Consider the following 18081-nt stretch of genomic DNA (forward strand, 5'->3'; position numbering starts at 1 on the left):
AGAATTAATGATTCTTACATTTATAAGATCTGTAAACCAGTGTGTATCTACTAAGCCAACCACGAAGTAGTGTCAAACTAGGGGTATCTGGGACAATAAGGGCTGTCATATTTAAGAGATGGAAAGGATTTAATTTCTTTTCTTTCATAATATGCTCATTTCAGCTGTTGTTATTTGAAGGGTATAGATGTGTTGGCGAATAGGGAATATATGACTTCTGTGTGATTTTCACTCTGGCTAGCATAATTTTCTCTATATTGGGATCCAAACATCAAAGGCTAGGTTTTTTCCTACTTCATTTGTTTGCTGATACACTGCCATGATTTCAGGCATAAAGTTCTGCTGAACTTTCTTATGGAGTTAGAAATAAGATTAGAATATCGCGTCAGAATGCTTTGATTAATGTTCTGTATAGTCAGGATTCTGGCTCTATTCCATTTTTCTTTCACAGCATATGTGAGATCTAAAAAAACCCCTTCTCAGTCTTTTTGCAAGTTTAGTCAATTTAATGTCCTTATGTGTTTTTCTCATACCACTCTTTGAGGCATCATCTTTTCTGTTTCCAAACATCTAGCTACTAACAGCATAATTGAGATAAAAACTTTGCACCTAATTAGATATAGAAAATGGATTCAGACAAAGGTTCTTGTTTGTATATGTTGCTCAGCTATGGAGAAAACTGTGATGAAATATTTAGGAAAGATTAAGAACTGTAAGCAATTTGGGGTTTTATAGTTGCAGGAACTTAGGTAAATAACTAGGTAAAAAGAATTAACCGGGTGCCAAAAAATTCTAGGAGGTTACAATCTGGGTGAAATCAAGCTAACATAATTAAGTAAGTGGTTATCATAATAACATTCAAAAATAAAAGCAAACACTGATTAATTTGTATTAGAAGTATTTATGAGGCCACTTTTTCAGTTGTCTGTCATACTAAGCACAGTGATAACAGGCAACAGCTGCTGCAAACTTATATGTTGAAGTCACACAGAAATGTTGACAAGTCACAAAAAAAGACAGCATAGAATCTGGTCAGATTACAAATGGGGTTTATGTAGAGCATTTCACTCTGTGTAAATAAAAAACAATAATTACTTTTAATAATTTATATTTCAAATATTTTTGTCACCTTTATTAAGACTACTACATGTGGTGCACAAGTCGTACAGATCTTTTTTCTTTGGATAAAATACCTTTCTATTTTTCTTTGCTTTTTTTTTCATGGAAATACTCTGTATACATTCTGTATCACCTTATAATCAGAGTTAGATGCTAACCAGGAAAAAAAAGAGTTTACATGTTGTATTAAATATATCCTGACATTTTTTGTCAAGTGCAAATAGATGTCATCTTGCATCCAATTCAAAAATAATTTCTTGTGAGAAAATGTATAATTATTTGCTTATGTTTATAGATGAGGATTCTCAGGACAACAAAACTTGGTTTATGTATAAGGATAACCTACATATAAATACATTTTTTTGTAAACAGGTTATTCTCATATTCTTCAGTAATACTATTTAATTTAATATGTTTGTGTTTGAAGTATTAGATTTTTTTGCTATAGTAAGGTGTTTTTTAAGAAGCAAGATAATTGTTTTTACTTAATTTTACTTCCAAAACAGTTGTTGAAAACTGACATTGCTTTAAATAAATCATATTATAAAGAATTTATCACATGTGCATTCTGCAGAAAATATATAATGAGAATTTACTTGTAACAGCAATATATATAACATAGTACTGTACATGCAGAAAACAAATTAAATCCAGACATATTTAAAATTGCTTTTTGAAAGTTGATTTTCTATGAATAGGAAAAAAATCTTACAAATTCAATTATTGGAACTGTTTTTGTTATGAGAAGTTGAAATATTGCAGCTTGAAAATGTGTGCCTGCAATGATTAAGGTTTACTTTGTCATTCTTAATATGCTCAATTCACTGTTTCTGTACTGCATGAAATTATTGAAGTGATTATTTATCCCAGTAGGGGGATGCTCCAGGAATAACACATCCACCCATGTGCAATTTTTTATTACTACCTACTGAAATTGTTCAAGTTCCTGAGACATAATACAGTGCAAAAATAAAGAAATTCAACTTTGTGTATATGGTGCTACTACCCAGATATTCACACTCCATGTGGCAAGAGATGCTACCTGTAATATCAAATCCAGTGATTCTTGCCTTGCAAGAATCTGCATTGTATGTCTTACAACATACTACAGCATGTACACCTTTGGGGTTAATATGTATTCAATATTTTCTTCTTTCCCTAATTAGACCTCTCGGCAAAACTTTGTTTTAAATATATTTTTGTTCCTTTAATACTTGTATTGATATTTAATGTGAAAACTGACTGTACAGATGGTATTTTTATAAAAGCCCATTGAGAAAGACTGAGAGAATAATTCTGAATAAGTTCCTATGAGAAATAGCAAAATGTAGGGTCACATCTGGAACTATGAATTTATTTTACTACATGCCTTACAAGCAAACGAGTAGTACAGTATTTCACAGGAACAATTAAAATGTAACAGCTCACTGTGGGCTAAAGCTGCAAAAGGAATTTAGCCTAAAAGCTCAGTCCTCAAGTAGACATTCACTATCCATAGTTAGGAAACCTTCATGAGAAGCCTGACTCTCTGCCAGTAGATGCATGCAAAAATCCTAAATCTTTTTCCAGTTCAAGTCTCTGCGGGAATTTTATTCTAGCTGTTTTTTTCCTTTTTTCAAATTATTTACTTCTATGTTCATATTCACACTACACACTACACCTGAAAAATCACGTTTTTACAAAAAGTTTTCTGAGGATTGTGCTGATCTTCTTCTACAAAGTCAACAAATTAGATATTGACTTGCTTAGGAATTGGGAGGCATCACCAGAATAAAATATGGGGAAAGACCTTTTCAAGCTTAGTGTCTGTTTTCTGTACATTTTGGTGGCTGCAAGCGCTAACAATCAGCTACCAGCAGGAAAATGTAACCCACTGATATGATCTAATTATAAGAGATGCCTTTGTCCAAATTTAGGTGCAAACAAGACCATAACTGAAGACAACAGAATGGATTTTACTTAACAGTAAATGTGAGGTAGAGAGATAGAAACCGGAGCGGGAGGGAGAGAAAAGAGAGTGAAAGAGAGAGAGAGATTTAGAGAAAAATATCACCACCATGTGAATTCCTATGGCATCCCATTGGTCCTTCACCCTGGAATTCAGTGGTGGAGGTCCTGCAGCCATTCTTCTGCAGGTACCACCTTTATACAGTCCAAGTCCTGGGTATCCATGGGGTGAAGATGCCATTTCCACAAATTCAGCCAGCATGTATGTTCTTTCCCATTTTGCTACCGTGTGAAATTTTGTCCAGCTGCATTACCTGGATGCTTTACCAGTCCTGGAATTACCTGTTGCTGTTATAAATATTGCTTTACAAATATATATTTATTTAGATATAAATATTTAAATATTGCTCTTGCTGTCTTTCCTCACCCCAATTCCATTGTGATGACTTATCTTATGGGAACTTCCCTCTCTGACAGAGTTCTGAGACATTCAGCTGCATTCTCTAAGTCCTCACACCCACCTAACTCGGTATGACAACCTTTAACTGGAAGAACTCTATAAACATCTGAGCTATTGTACATCTAATTTCACTCCATGTTTTATTCCCTCGTAGGTTTTCACTTCCATAACATCTCACTAATCTGCTTTTGAATTCCAATCAGCACCATTTTTACAAGCTATGTTGAAGCTGGGAATATGGCCATTAGTGCGACTCATCCAAATGGAGCAAATCTGCAAGTCCCTGTTACAAAAAACCACAAAACCTTCCTGCAGCCTCAGGAAAATACCCTGCTCAGATGAAATAAACATAGGCTTTTTCCTTTGACCATGTGATTTTTGTCTCATCGTACTTCTCCACTGATTCCATAGTGGTTAAAATTACCTTTAAAAAATAAATTTTCAGGAAGTAATTTTTGGTCTTAAAATATTCACATTCCTGTCAGTATTGCTTTTATATTGTTCACTCACAGTACCAATTCCTATTTACAAAGTATGAATATTTAATATTTTAATACTAGAATAATCTGGATCTTGAATTATTAGAATTTGATAGATTTCTTAATTAGCTTGTAATAGAAATATTCAGAAAAATTCATATTAAGTCTTTTCTTGCAAAAAATCCCCAACAACCAACTTTCAAAACACAACTTTTTCTTTTTTTTAGTATATGCTATTACAGAACATAAAATGCTTAGCAAATAAATAAAGAAATATGGAGTACGTTCTCTCTTAACACTATATCATGAGGAAAAAAAATTTGCACTTTTTTATTACCTATGTTTTGGATTCATATTAAGTTTTATTAATCATGTTTTAAATCATACATAAGCCTCATTCAGGAACCTTGACTAGATTAAGGACCATGTGAAATAAACACAATTTGAATAATGCATTAGTTTTTGCTTGATTAACTTTTTTTTTTCCTCTAGCTGAAAATATTGTCTGTTGATCAATTATACATTCTTTCTTCACATCCACTGGTGGTATAGCTGAAAAAGATGTTGTACAATAGCTGTGTGGATATAATTTATTTCCATGTGAACTGTGAGAATGTTATGACTGACAGAGAATAGAGGAACAGACACATGATCTGAAATTATAGTGCAGTCCCTTTCAAAGTTTATACAGAAGTTTTGAAACAAACTTAAAAATACAATTCTGCAATGACTATGAAGACTTAATAAAAATGTATTGTTTCTGGCACTGGAGATAATCATGAAAGTGTAGATACTAAAATGAAAACACAAAAGTGTGCAGCACTGCAATATTTATATAGTTCTATACTGCAGTGCGTCAACTCTATTGAGTTGAACCTGACGTGTATCAGCCTTACTGCTGAAAACAAACCCAGCTAACTGCAGAATACACCTATCTACTATACTAATCCTGTCAGTATTAAATTAATTAATACTAGCTTATGAAGAAACAATTCTTGTAAGTTTGTCTTCAGAGCTTATTATCTCCTAAAATAATATTCAAGTGCAATGGCAAATGCTTGCAGTCTCATCACCACTAAATGCTTTTCTTCTGTGGTCTTCATCCATTAAATTTAAGGTTTATCAGAAATTATTTAATCTGTTGACTGTGTTTTCAAATGGAAGAGAAATTAAATTCATCACCTAGCAAGTAGAGAAATATTTGTGTCAAGGTTTTCAATGATATTTAGACATAAATCATATTTGAATAAGGGGCTGAGGTAACTAAATCTAAAAGCATGACTTTTTCAAGATCTTAATACTCTCTGCAACTATTTTTTTATAAGTAAAACATTTATATGCCTAAATTTTCTCTGTTCTGCAGTTACCTTGAGTAATTACCAAAATACTGTAAAAAATCTACTTACAATCTCTTAAAGGCCTGACCCTGTGGCTGAGCTTGAAACCAGTGTGTTATGAGAGGAGAGGAAATCCAGTGTGTTGAGGCTCCACTGAAAACACAGCTAGCAAACCTATTTTGTCAAAAGGATGATGGCCATTCTCCTCTGAAGTATCTGATGGCTAGAAGGTACTCTTGTGTCTGACATCACTTCAATCACCTCTGCAGTGGTGTAAGTATCCAAAGAAGCCTTTGTGAGAGACTGAAGTACAAAGTGGTCTCCGCATAAAATTATTCTCTGTTTTATTGACACTACACCAGTCTTAAGAAAGAACTCAAGATTCACAGAGAAGGAGCATGATTTTCAAGCCTATCATTACAACTACTACCTGCATAAAGGGTCATTAACAGAGTTGAAAATAAGTTTGTTATTAAAGATGTAGAAATTGAATATGCAGACTTTTGAAATGTGTCTTCACCAATATAAGCGTTACCATAAAGAGACAAAAATCTGCTTCTCTATGGTCTTCAGACATATTTTTCTCTCCCAATGGAAAAGTACAATAAAGATGGAAAGGAAAAATATCTTTCTGCTTAGACCACAGAAGACTCCTGATTTATTCCCATTTTCCTAGCTACTAAAAATTTATTGAGGTAGTCATCTTCACAGACTACAAATGTTCTCCACAAAATAAATACAACAACAACAGCAAACAGAAATTTAGCCCTTTTGAACTCCTGAACACCTCTGGTTATCCTTCTCTTTATTTATATAAATGCAAAGCAAAATACAAAGAAAATACTATGGGGAATGATAAAGAAAATTTTCCAATACATGGCAGGTGTGTAAATAAGTTATTCTGGCAGCTGTCAGCATAGACCCTGCATTCCTTCTTGTACTGAAAAATCACCCCAAAGGATTCAACTCTTGTAGCCAGGTAACCAATGGATGGAGAGGGGGAAATTTTCATCTGTACACTTATGGCTACTGAGGTCTGGTGTTTTTTTAAGAACTATTGTCAGCACTTCCTGCAGAGACATGAGCTTAAGTTCACAAACACAAATTTCTGATGTGCTTCATACCTACGCCAGTGTGTTCACTTGAGCATGCCACTCTGCCAGTACTTTCCCCACAGAAATACACAACACCTAGTGAATTCAAATGAGTTTAATACACAGACTTATGATTAATGGAAAATGGCAGAAAGTAAGGGACTGAAACAGTTCGTGCTTTGTTTGATTAATTAATAAGAGACTCTCTTTTCCCAGCTTCAACTCATTATGCTAATGAAATGTCATCAATTAAGTCTTTCCCCTGATTATTGAATCTGTCAGGTAGTGCTCAGCTAAAAAGCTGCATTCCTTTGCTGTCTTTGTAGAGATGCCATCAGAGGTTTTTATGAAATGCTTCTTCCATTAGACAGTGTTTGTTCTACTTTCTCATTATTGTATCATCCCACTGACCTTGAGACAGGTGAATACGGAATGACCAAAATGAGACAGAGACAACACTATCTGTGGGTCAAGATAACATTATTGCAGAAAGATAAATACCATTCTTTATTCACGATGCCTTCATAATTATTAATGGTCTGGTCAAAGATAAATTCAAGGTGAGTGTGTGACATTCAGAAACCTTTGCCATGCCTATGTTAAATACAAGGTGGAAAGGAAATATTTTATCCATTCAAAATATTCATTTTGCTGTGAAAGTGGTTTCATAGGCATATGGAAGTAGTATTGCATAACACAGGTATTCTAAGTAATTAATGGAGACAGAATAAAGAAACCCACATTAAAAGAAGTATGATTACATACCATAAATTTTGAGGTGTGAACTGTCTGTGTATTTAGGACTCTCTTACTTTGAATAGCAATATATGGGGTTCAGAGTACGGTTCTAGATGATGCCAGTGGCTGCAGTAAATTCTGATCCATCAGTTACCATGGAGAAAACGTAACAAATTACACAGCTGCTTGGGAATGAGCCTTTGGAGAGGCAGAAGGTGGAATCTCTGGAGGTCTTGTCCACTTTTATTTCAGCAGCTGGAACACAACGGATTCTTTCTGATGGTTTCCTCTCTGGGTTACTTTCAGGTGATCATAGGTCTAGTCATCTACCTGTGCCTCTCACGGGGTCATGAACTAGGGGAGAAGCCATTGTGCATGAGAGAGTGCCACAATGTAAGTAAACATACAAAGCAAGCAAAATGTGTGGCTTTAAAGTTTCTGAACTAAAAAAATAAAATCCCAAGAAAACCCTCCTTGGGTGAAACAAGACTCTAAAATCACAAAAAGGACTCTGTTAATCTGATTTTAAAGTTATCTTTCAAAGATAAAAAACAGATTAGAGAAAAATCTTCACAGGAGTTGATAGGGACAAATGCAATACCAAGTCATCCAGTGATCTGTAATATTCCTGCACAGATACATACATACATACATACATACATACATACATATATATATATACACACACACATATACACACATATATACGTATATACATATATAGACATATATGTATATGCATATATATATATATATTTTACATGTACAGGCTGGGTCCAGGAAAGAGATTGAATACTGTAGCAAGAAAATTTGTAAATTATATGAAATTGCTAAAAAAAATCATTACAGAGTTAATTGCAAAGAGATAAGATACAAGAAGATGTCATGATAGCTTATGATGATAAAATGACTGGTGAAACTAAACTACAGACTCTAAGTTGTCTATTACTACACAAGATGTTGGAATCAGTGAGGATAGCTTTTTGAAAATTTCAGTATTCAACACCTTTTAAAATAGTAAAAATTCAGTACTTGTTAAATAGAAAATAAGATATCAGTAATTGCTAGGAAAGCAAGAGAAAAGTGTTATAGTATTATTTTTATTTAATAATACTTGCGTTGTAAAGATAGTTTGAAAATATAGTTCTTGTCCTCATCCATCAGAGTTATTTAATAATTATAAATGTGCAGAGAAAGGCAGAAAAAATTATTTAAAGAATGAAATGACAACAGAAATTACATAAATGTGATTTTCATGTCTTGAAAAAGAGAGAAGAGATGGGAGACATGACTGAATTTTGTAAAGCTTGGAAAAGATGAATCAGTAAATTTTTTTTCATTATTTACTTATTATGTTATTACATTGAATGAGCTAAGAGAAAATGAAGAAATAAGAAGGTATAAAACAGGGAAGTCTGGTAATTCTGATACTTCTTACTCAGTGTGTCATCAGCTTGTGGAACGTACTGTCAGTAAATTTTGCAGGAGAACATAAACAATGTTCAGTTAGGTAGGAGATGTCCTTGTGCAGGGCAGGCCCAACACTAAGTGGTGCATGAGAGGAATGTTGCCAGCTCCTGCCCCAGGAGGAGCACTGAATGCTGCACCGTGGGAGAAGACACTCCTAGGAAAGAATTACTCCTCACCATCCTTCCCTAAGCAGCATTTTCTGTCTACTCTCAGAAATATGCTGGGTTAAAGAAATAGGTATTTTGGTTTACAAAAAACCTCCCAAACCCCCAAATCCAAGACACAGAAACACTCAAGTTTTTAAAGATACAGTGTTCACTGCAGTATTTTTTCTCAATCTGATAACTTTAGTAGCTAACAATGTCATCCACAGATTCAGGGAACTATCAGGGTATAGAGGGTTCTACTTACTGCTAAAATGACTAAAGTTCTGCTAAAACTTATGCTAAAAGTTACGCTGAAATGCTAAAGTTATTGCTAAAATAACTATGAAGTTATTCTTAAAAAATCTACAGTGTAAAAATGGCCCATAGATAACTTAGAAAGGTATAGTATATTCTCTGACTATTTTTGCAATTGCTAAGATCCAGAATTTTTTTTCCTTTTTAAAATTCTGTTTGTGCATTAGTTACGGATTTCTCACTTGAATCACACACATTTTTCTATAGTATCAGCTGGCCTGTGGCAAAGACAATAATTCCAGACAATTGGGCTGTATATGATTGCAAATCTCTCCTCAGATAAGCTTGCTTGTTGGAATTTGGAGCTGAAATTGGTGTTGAATTATTTAATCTAATGTTCTTTGTAAAGGACGGCAGATATTCTGGATACATTTCACATATTGAGATTAGGCACCTTGGATGAGACCACAGCATGTCTGCAACAGGGCTTGAGATTAACCTGCTTGATAATAAACTTTATTACAGATTTAGCTTATAACATTTGTGGAGATACACAGCTCACATGCTTCACTTTTCTTATTTATTATGCAAACCAAAGGGTTTTTAGTTAAAGAAACTGCAATAACGTTTTGAGTCTCTCACGGCTCAACCAGTGATCTCTACTTTGATATGAGCTGTATTATTTACTATAGCCATTACCTTTCTAGTGTTGTGAACACATGAAATTCCTCACCCTCCCAATGCAACCCCTTATTACAGGGATTATGTAGAGGTTAGGAAAGTTTCCATGCATTATGGAAGCGATACAGACACAGGATGACACAACTTTATAAAGTATAATATAAGAACTGTAAATAAAAGGAGAATAAAAAAAAACAGAAAAAGAATTCAGTTACAGTAGCTACATAGACCAGGTGTCACAGAGAACTAGTTGGACTTATTTCCATATTTGCTTGATGTTGCTATATCGTATCTTTATTTCGGCACAGCCAGCATCTCTTCTCCCATACTCCTTCATGCAAAACAAACAATCCACTTTAAATTATCTGTAGGCCATTCCTGGTAATTATTTGAAAGAGTGCTGCTATTATAGGAAGGACTCTCCTTCAGGGAGGAGAATAATAGTTTACCAGTTTAGATAATTGTACACTAACATAATAGGTGGGGATGTGCTGTGGTACAGTTAAGTTTTATAGTTAAGCTGCATATCAGTGGAAAATATCACAATATTTTCACTTCCCTCTTGTGAGTAATGCAGTTTGCTTTAGCAGAGGTAATTGAAAACAAAGCAAAACACCAAAATGACTGGATCTAGTCCCTCATGGGTTTGCAATAAGTAGATATTAAAAGGTGATACAAAACCTGAAAGAAATATTTAACGAAGCCTGAATTGAGCAAAGAAAAGATGAAAAGCAGAGCGTACCAGACTTTGCTATTGTGCCAGAATTTATAAGGCACATAAAATAATAGCTTTCCAAACCTATCAAAAATTTTCAGTAATATTTTAAATTCTGGAATAATTTTCTATAACATTTGGATTTTTAGTAGTTTCATAGGATTTCTTTGACACATTTCTTTTTTTTGTAGATGAAGCAAGATACTTTTAAAAGCCAAAATATCTGACATGGTGTACGCTATACATTTTAAGCAGGAAGAACTCAGCCTGCATTACTCATCTAAATCTAGAACTCATGTCTCAGTCTGGTGCTAGACTAAGAGGAAAAGTAGAGATGAGATTACTTTGAGGTCTCCACCACACATATTTGCTGACCAAGAGAAACTGTATGCTACTGCTTTCTGTGTCAAATTAATTTTAGATCTGTATAGGGGCAACTTATCTGATTTACAGAGCATGCTCAAGCCTGCAGTAAGTCACTATCGTGTGAGTTACTCTCATTTCATGTAAGTGATTGAAACATCATTTATTACCTTCAAACTCCACTTGATTTACAATGGAAGGAAAGCTAGAAAAATCACTATAGCTTTCAAATTTTCTTTTCCTTTACTGATTTCTGAGGCATCAGAATGACACAATCAGTCTATTGAAAATCTGTAATACCAGAAACTGAATTTTTCAACCAGTCATTGAGCTCCAAAGTCTAGATTTAGTCAAATTATACTCATTTCAAAGGGAAAATATATCTAAGGAGAGATGGAAGGACTGTCTTATCTGTCTTCTCAAAAAATATATTTAAGATAAGAACTGTGTTACCTTATACACAAATGGACACAAATGTCAGTGTGACTGTTTGCATCACAATATCAAAAATAAAGGGTGGACATAGCTTTTAGGTGTAGGAGTTGAACATTCTCTAAGCTCTTGCATGTTATGGTGCAGTGATTTGGTGGGGTTTAATGAAAAATCAGTGCAAGTGAATCCAAACATTTTCCCAGCATTTAGTGAGCTCACAATCCATGCCATTGCCCAGCTTTGAGGTGAATAAGAGGGTCATTAAAAGGTGTTCATTTTGTGGTCATGACTTAATATTGTGCACATTACATATTCAAACTATTTGCTAACACTTCTGTTATTAAAAATACTATCCAGTTTCAGAGACCTGGAGACATAGTAAAAGAAAATGACCTGCTCCTGACCATTGGAGCAGCCATCTACATGACTTGAGCATATGCAGAATAAATCACACAATCACAAATTATGCTGAGTTGGAAGGGACCCACAAGGATCATCAAGCCCAAGTCCTGGCCCCCAGAGGCACACCCTGTGCCTGAGAGCCATCAAGTGCAGACAGCAGCTAGGAGAACAAACAGGACATCTAAAGGTCCCAGGTTTTTATGGTTTGTATAAGTGTGTACATATCAAAACAAAGAGAATGGTAAAGATGTGAAAGAATTAGCAGTTATCAAAGGAAATTATGTTTTCTTTTTCATATCTGTTAGATAAAAAGTGACCTGAGGTAAGCTAAAGAATCTCCATTATTGTAAAAACCAGGATCAGAATTATTTTGTGTAGCATAGTTTTTTTAACATATATTTTTTTTCTAAAATAAATATTTAAAAATTTTAAACAACATTTAACTTATTAACCTATTTATAATGATTTAATTTTAGAAATATTTAAAATATTTTAATAAATACTAAAAATGTATATGAATTAAGTAAAATATAAGCATAAATTTCTTGATGCAACCAGTGAATGAATAATAAAAAGACTGAAATATTTATAAAGAATCAACTTGCTCATGAAATGTAATGCATAACCAAGAAGCAGTATAAAAGGCAGAATTATGCACATGAATTTCTGTAAGCCTCTTTTCACATCATAGCCATCATAATAAAAACATTAATTTAAAAAATATTTCTAAGCAGAATATTATGGATTAAAAAGGAACATCTGTTCATCCACAAATTATGCAAACTATAGTATTTTATCCATGTTCATTCTTCAAATCATTTATAGATTTCACAGAATACTCCATTATGGATAAAGAGGAATATAAAATTCTACTTTCATAGTTCAATCTAAACACCAAAATTAAGTACAGGAACTGACCCTCTCTATCAAACTTAATGTTCCTGATAACATCTTAATTTGGACACTGAACTATCCAAACTTGGCCTTTTAATCAGAATTCTAGCAAGATTACTCAATATCATCAAATTCCCACAGTTCTTAACTACTCAGACAAGAATAGGAGACAAAAACCTTTTTTGAAGTGTAATGCATTGAAACTGTAATATTCTTAATTTCCAGGAAACTCTGGCTATAATCTTATTTATTCAGTAGATTAGTTAGAAGTGTCATATCTTATTATCTGCATTGTCTTTCATCTTTAACACATAATTAATTTTATGTACTGAGGATGCCTCCCCCTAGCAAAAAAATTTCTTGCCACTCTGCAGCATCTGAAATGCTTCCTTTATATGATTCTTACCCTCAGTAGAAATAGCTTTTTCTATATTTCTATTTTTTATTATTTTTGCTTCAACTGTTACTACAGTTACATCAATGGTCCTTGAAGTTGGTGGTGGGTTAGTTTTTTTGATTGCTTTTTTGTTTTATTAGTAGCATTTTGAGGGAATAGAGTGGTGGGTTTTGTTGGGTTTTTTTTGTTTTTTTTATTTTAATAAAGACTTCAATAAATTAGTTGTCTTATGCAATCAGCAGTTAACTGTCAAGATGTTTACCTGTCTGAAATGGTGTCAACAATTCAGTGTGTAATAAAAGGATCTGACCTATAATATCTGCTTACTTGCACTATCATATCTATACACACACATATATATATATACACACCTACACAAACACTCCCCCCCACCCCCCCAAATGTAAATTCACATATAGGTTCAGCTGTGGGAACTAAGATTTTGTTCTGATTAGGTAGTGAAGACACAAGGGATAGTAAAAAGACAAAAGAGCAAAAAAAAAGGAGATGAAGTCACTACATTTGTACAGATACATGCAAATTTATTATAAGAAGGTTATTCAATTAACTGAGAAGTGACAATTTCCAGCCAGGTTTGAGGAGTTTGGAGCATACAAAGCAGACAAATTGGATTCTCCAGGTAAGAACAGGTTACTTATCAGATGCTGCCAATAGAAGGTGTAAGTCTCCAGGGGACTGGGAGACCCTCACTCCAGATGGGGTTGCCAGATCTCAGCAGAGGGCTGCAACTGAGGCTGTGAGTGCTGCTGCTTGTGTCAAGGTTTCTAAGGAAATCCTAGCAAAAAGTCAACAGTCCTTAGCAGGTAACTGGTAGCTATGGCAACCAGCTGCAGTGAGATCTAATTGCTAGATAATAGGAATCAGTGAATTTTATTTTTTTTTGTTCAGAGATGAAAACTAGAATCTAAAGATATTGCAGACATTTACAGGTGGCAAAGGGAACGTAGGAACATTTTAGCTCAACATGGCAGTACTTGATGCCCACTTCATACAGGTGCTAGCAAATGGCAGGACTTGAAGAAATGGCATGAAGTTGTGTCAGGGGAGGTTTAGGTTGAATATCAGGAAAAAGTTTTTCACCCAGAGGGTGTCTGGGCACTGAACAGGCTCCCAGGGCAGTGGTCACAGCCCCAGCCTGCCAGAGCTCAGGAAGCTTTTGGGCATTGCTCTCAGGCACAGGGTGTGACTCTGGGGGTGTCCTGTGCAGGGCCAATTTGCCTCAATGATCCGTGTGGGTCCTTTCCAAGCCAACTTATTCTATGACTTCATGATTTTGTGATAACCTGCAACACAAGAAAATGGAAGAATTAACTCCCAGACTGTTAAAAAATATTTTCTCTGCCTTAAGTAGAAATCTTCAATATAATCAGGTTGCTAACTGGTATTGAGAGCAATGTTACTCCTCACAGAGCATGCTGACCTGGAAAAGTTTGTCACATTCAAAAAGGTGCATGCACACATTGCATATTGGGTCCAGGTGGTACAGACTGAAAGAAAACATTGGATTAATCTACTGATGCAGGATAGAAATAATAAAATACCAGCTGAGACTGCATACAAGGATTCATTTTCCAAATGTCCATAATCTAAAATATGCTAATGTGCCTTTTGAATTTCCTGGAACTGTGATCATCCTTCCATTTTGTTCTGGAGGTAGGTCTTTTCTTTACTCAGACAGACTTGATGCCACAATACTACTGACAACTGTGGCTGCAGTGTTTGAGGCCAATTTTTTTAATGGTTTTTGATTTGGGTTTTTTTGTTATGTTTATTTCTTGTATTTCCATTTCTACTGGCAATACTTTTCAGATTGCAGTATGATGTGAAATACTTTGTATTGTAAGCAGTGGTGCCAAAAGTGAGCAGAATGATTTTTGTAGCTTCTGAAGTTCAGTGAATGTATTTTTTTTTAATTACTGGACTTAAAAAAAAAGGAAAGAAATACTGGGAGTCTGCACAGGAATAATAAAACACTAAGAAAGCTGCTGGTATATTTTCTGTAGTGTGCTTATCCCTGGAGTTATTGGAAGTGCAACAAATGTGAATCAGTTTTCTTTTCCAAGAAGCATAAAATTATTTAAACCTCAGAGGCAACAGATGCATCAGATACTAGAGCAAAAATTAAAACTTTGAGTATTAAAATTAAATTTTAAAATCCCAAAAAATTCTGTAGGGAAGTCTGACCATATGTATTGATTTTTTTTTCATTACACATAAACTGCTAAAAAATTAAGAATGGGGGGCTTGAGTGAGAGAGCATTCATGTATGGACCAGCTCCAGTATGGACCCAATGTGAAAACATTTATGAAAGGGAAAAAAATACTGAATGGACAGAAGGGAAGAGAACAAAGAGAGTGAGAAGCAGCAAGAGGAACAAACACCAAGGTAATAATTTGAGGAGGAAGTGGTCCATGATGCTGGAGCAGATATCCCTGCAGCTTGTGGACAAAGGAATGACATCTTGAAAGTGTAAGAGTAAAGCAGCAGCAGAGAGAAACTGTTGTGTACTGGCTGGAACAGACCACAGCCCACTGCACTGGTAGGAGAGACTGAAATAAAGGAATGAATTTGAACTTGGGAAGGGTGAAGGAAAGATATGATACATCTGTCTTTTTGTTTCCCACTAAAAGCTTTCTGCTTATCTCCCTATCTTCATCTAGAAAGGAACCTAAGTGGGAGGTCTCTTGTATTTTACTGACACACTTTTAGCTTTGCCCAAAAGCTTTGGGATCCTAAGTTCTGTAATAGAAGTACCTTGGCAAAAACTTGTGTCCCTCTGATGTTTTTCTTCACAAAATACCAAGATAAAAGCTGATGAAATTAACATATCTTCAATTCTCCCCCAGCTGTCTAATGGGAATCTTCCAGAGTTCTGTGGGAAGGCAAGCTCTGAAAATATGATCTACCCACATCTTAATTTTCCAAAATCAAAAATACCTAATATCTTGAATAACAGAGCAGGAGAAAGAGAGTTCTGTAAGAGAAAAATCTGGGGAGCTATTCATAATACCAAACATTAGGCACAGAAGTCAGTCTCCCTACATCCCTTTTATGTGTACAGTTCCTACTTTCTCTCCAGAATGTTACAGGTCAGAGATCAAACATATGTGAACTGAATTGTTTTCTTAAAATTTTGTCTTTCTCCACAAACTGCAGAAGAAGCCCATGGAATCTATTTCATAGCACAGGTAATTAAAATTTAAAGTTTGTCAGTATTAATCCCTTTCATTTTTCATTCAATATTAACCCTGCTGGGGGAAAACGTACCCTATGATATATGATATTTAAACAACATTGAATTGTGAGAGTCTTGCTTGTATGAATTACATGAAATTTATTGCAAGAAGACTACCTGCTTATTCAACATGATAAATCCCAATGAGTGGATCAGAATTATTAAAAACTAATATCTTCCTCAGGTTTTGTACCCTAGATATCACAGGAAAGAATATGTAACCCTTTTTTCTGGGTGCCCAGGTGATTAATGATTTTGTTTCTGGGATGAATATTATAGATGAACAGCACCATGATCTTTAGATAAAATGGGAAAATATAGAAGATGATTAAGGAGTTTAATTTACTAGGTATGTTATAATTGTGCTATGCTAAAATACTGAGAATTACAAGAAAATTTTTATTTTTATTATTAAGAATACTTTTGCTCCAGCATGTTTACATTAGAAAAAACTGTCTTTGTAAACAGACACAAGAAAGGCTTATTTAATATTTTTCCCTTTCTATATCTGCCTGTTTCTATATCTGAAATCAGGATCTCTCTCCATATTTTTTCTTTTCCACTGAATTATAACTTCAGTTTCATATTGGAAAGCTGCCAGTGACAGCATTAGCTTCTATGTGCATGTTTCTTCCCATTATTTTATACAGTTTGCTGTTTTAGTTAAAATCAGTGGTGGCCAAGAAGAAGGTTTATTCAAAATTAGACAAGAAATGGGATCTAACAAGGTCACACAGGTCCAAATGCAGCAGTCACCAAACACAAAAACCAAACTATTTCCAGCTTACATGGGAGCAGAAGCTGCTTCTGATTTTTCATAAAACATGGCTCATACATATAGAGGATCACCACTTCTTTTTATTTTTTTCATGTGTATTTTAAGAATTCAAAAACTCTTACCCTTCCCAAATGTGTTTTCCAAAATATAAATATATAAATGAACTAGACAGACTAAAAAATATTTCCTTATAATATATCAGGAGCTTACTGTTTCATTCTCTATGCATCACCACTATAAGAGAACACTGAATATTGCTAAGGTATGGAATTAACTTTTTTTTTTATGAATACGATGCTGTCTATTTTTAAGTATGACTCTTGGCTTCAAAGCATGAAAAATGACAGAAAAGCAGCAACAACAGAGAAATAAAAGTCCAAGGTGTTAGATAAATGATAGTTTTGATATAATCGTTGGTAAAATTGCATTATATACAAGTTATTTTTATTATTATCTTTATTCAAACTAGCTGAATTCTACAAAAATAACTTTATTTCAAAAATATCACGGCAAGCAGTCAGAAGGTGGTACCATGGTACCATGTTTTCTGGTACTAGGACTGACCCACATAAAATGAGGATTTTGAATAATTACCATAAATGAAGCATTGTTACCCACTCTGCAAATTTTCATGAAGGTTGACACTGTTTAACTTGCACCTTCAGTGGTAATGAGTAACATTTTATTGCACACATCAAAGCCTTGTTTTTTGTGGAAAGAGTACCATGCTACTTATAGTGAGACTCTATTCATTCTCCATCTGGCCCTCTATTCACTGGATGTGATTATAGATACTTTGGCTGAACATTTTCACATGTATTTGCAAATGTAAAAGAAGAGGAAAGCTAAGTAATTTCTTTTTTTTTAATTGGATCCATGCATACATAAGATATGTCAGAAACTGAACAAAATTATATTGCATGCTATTACTATGGGAACACAGTAAAATAGATTCACTTCAGTGGGGGATTTTTTTTCTGCATGATCACAATTTAAGATTTGACATTGCTATTTTGAACATGATATTAAGTGAAAGTTAATAGTTTTCCACTTTAGATGTTGTTGCTACACAAATATAACCTGGAATTCTTCCTGTCACACCCACACTGAGTCCAAT

The sequence above is a fragment of the Cyanistes caeruleus genome, chromosome 6 (assembly GCF_971803275.1).
Source record: "Cyanistes caeruleus chromosome 6, bCyaCae1.hap1.1, whole genome shotgun sequence".
NCBI lineage: Eukaryota > Metazoa > Chordata > Aves > Passeriformes > Paridae > Cyanistes > Cyanistes caeruleus.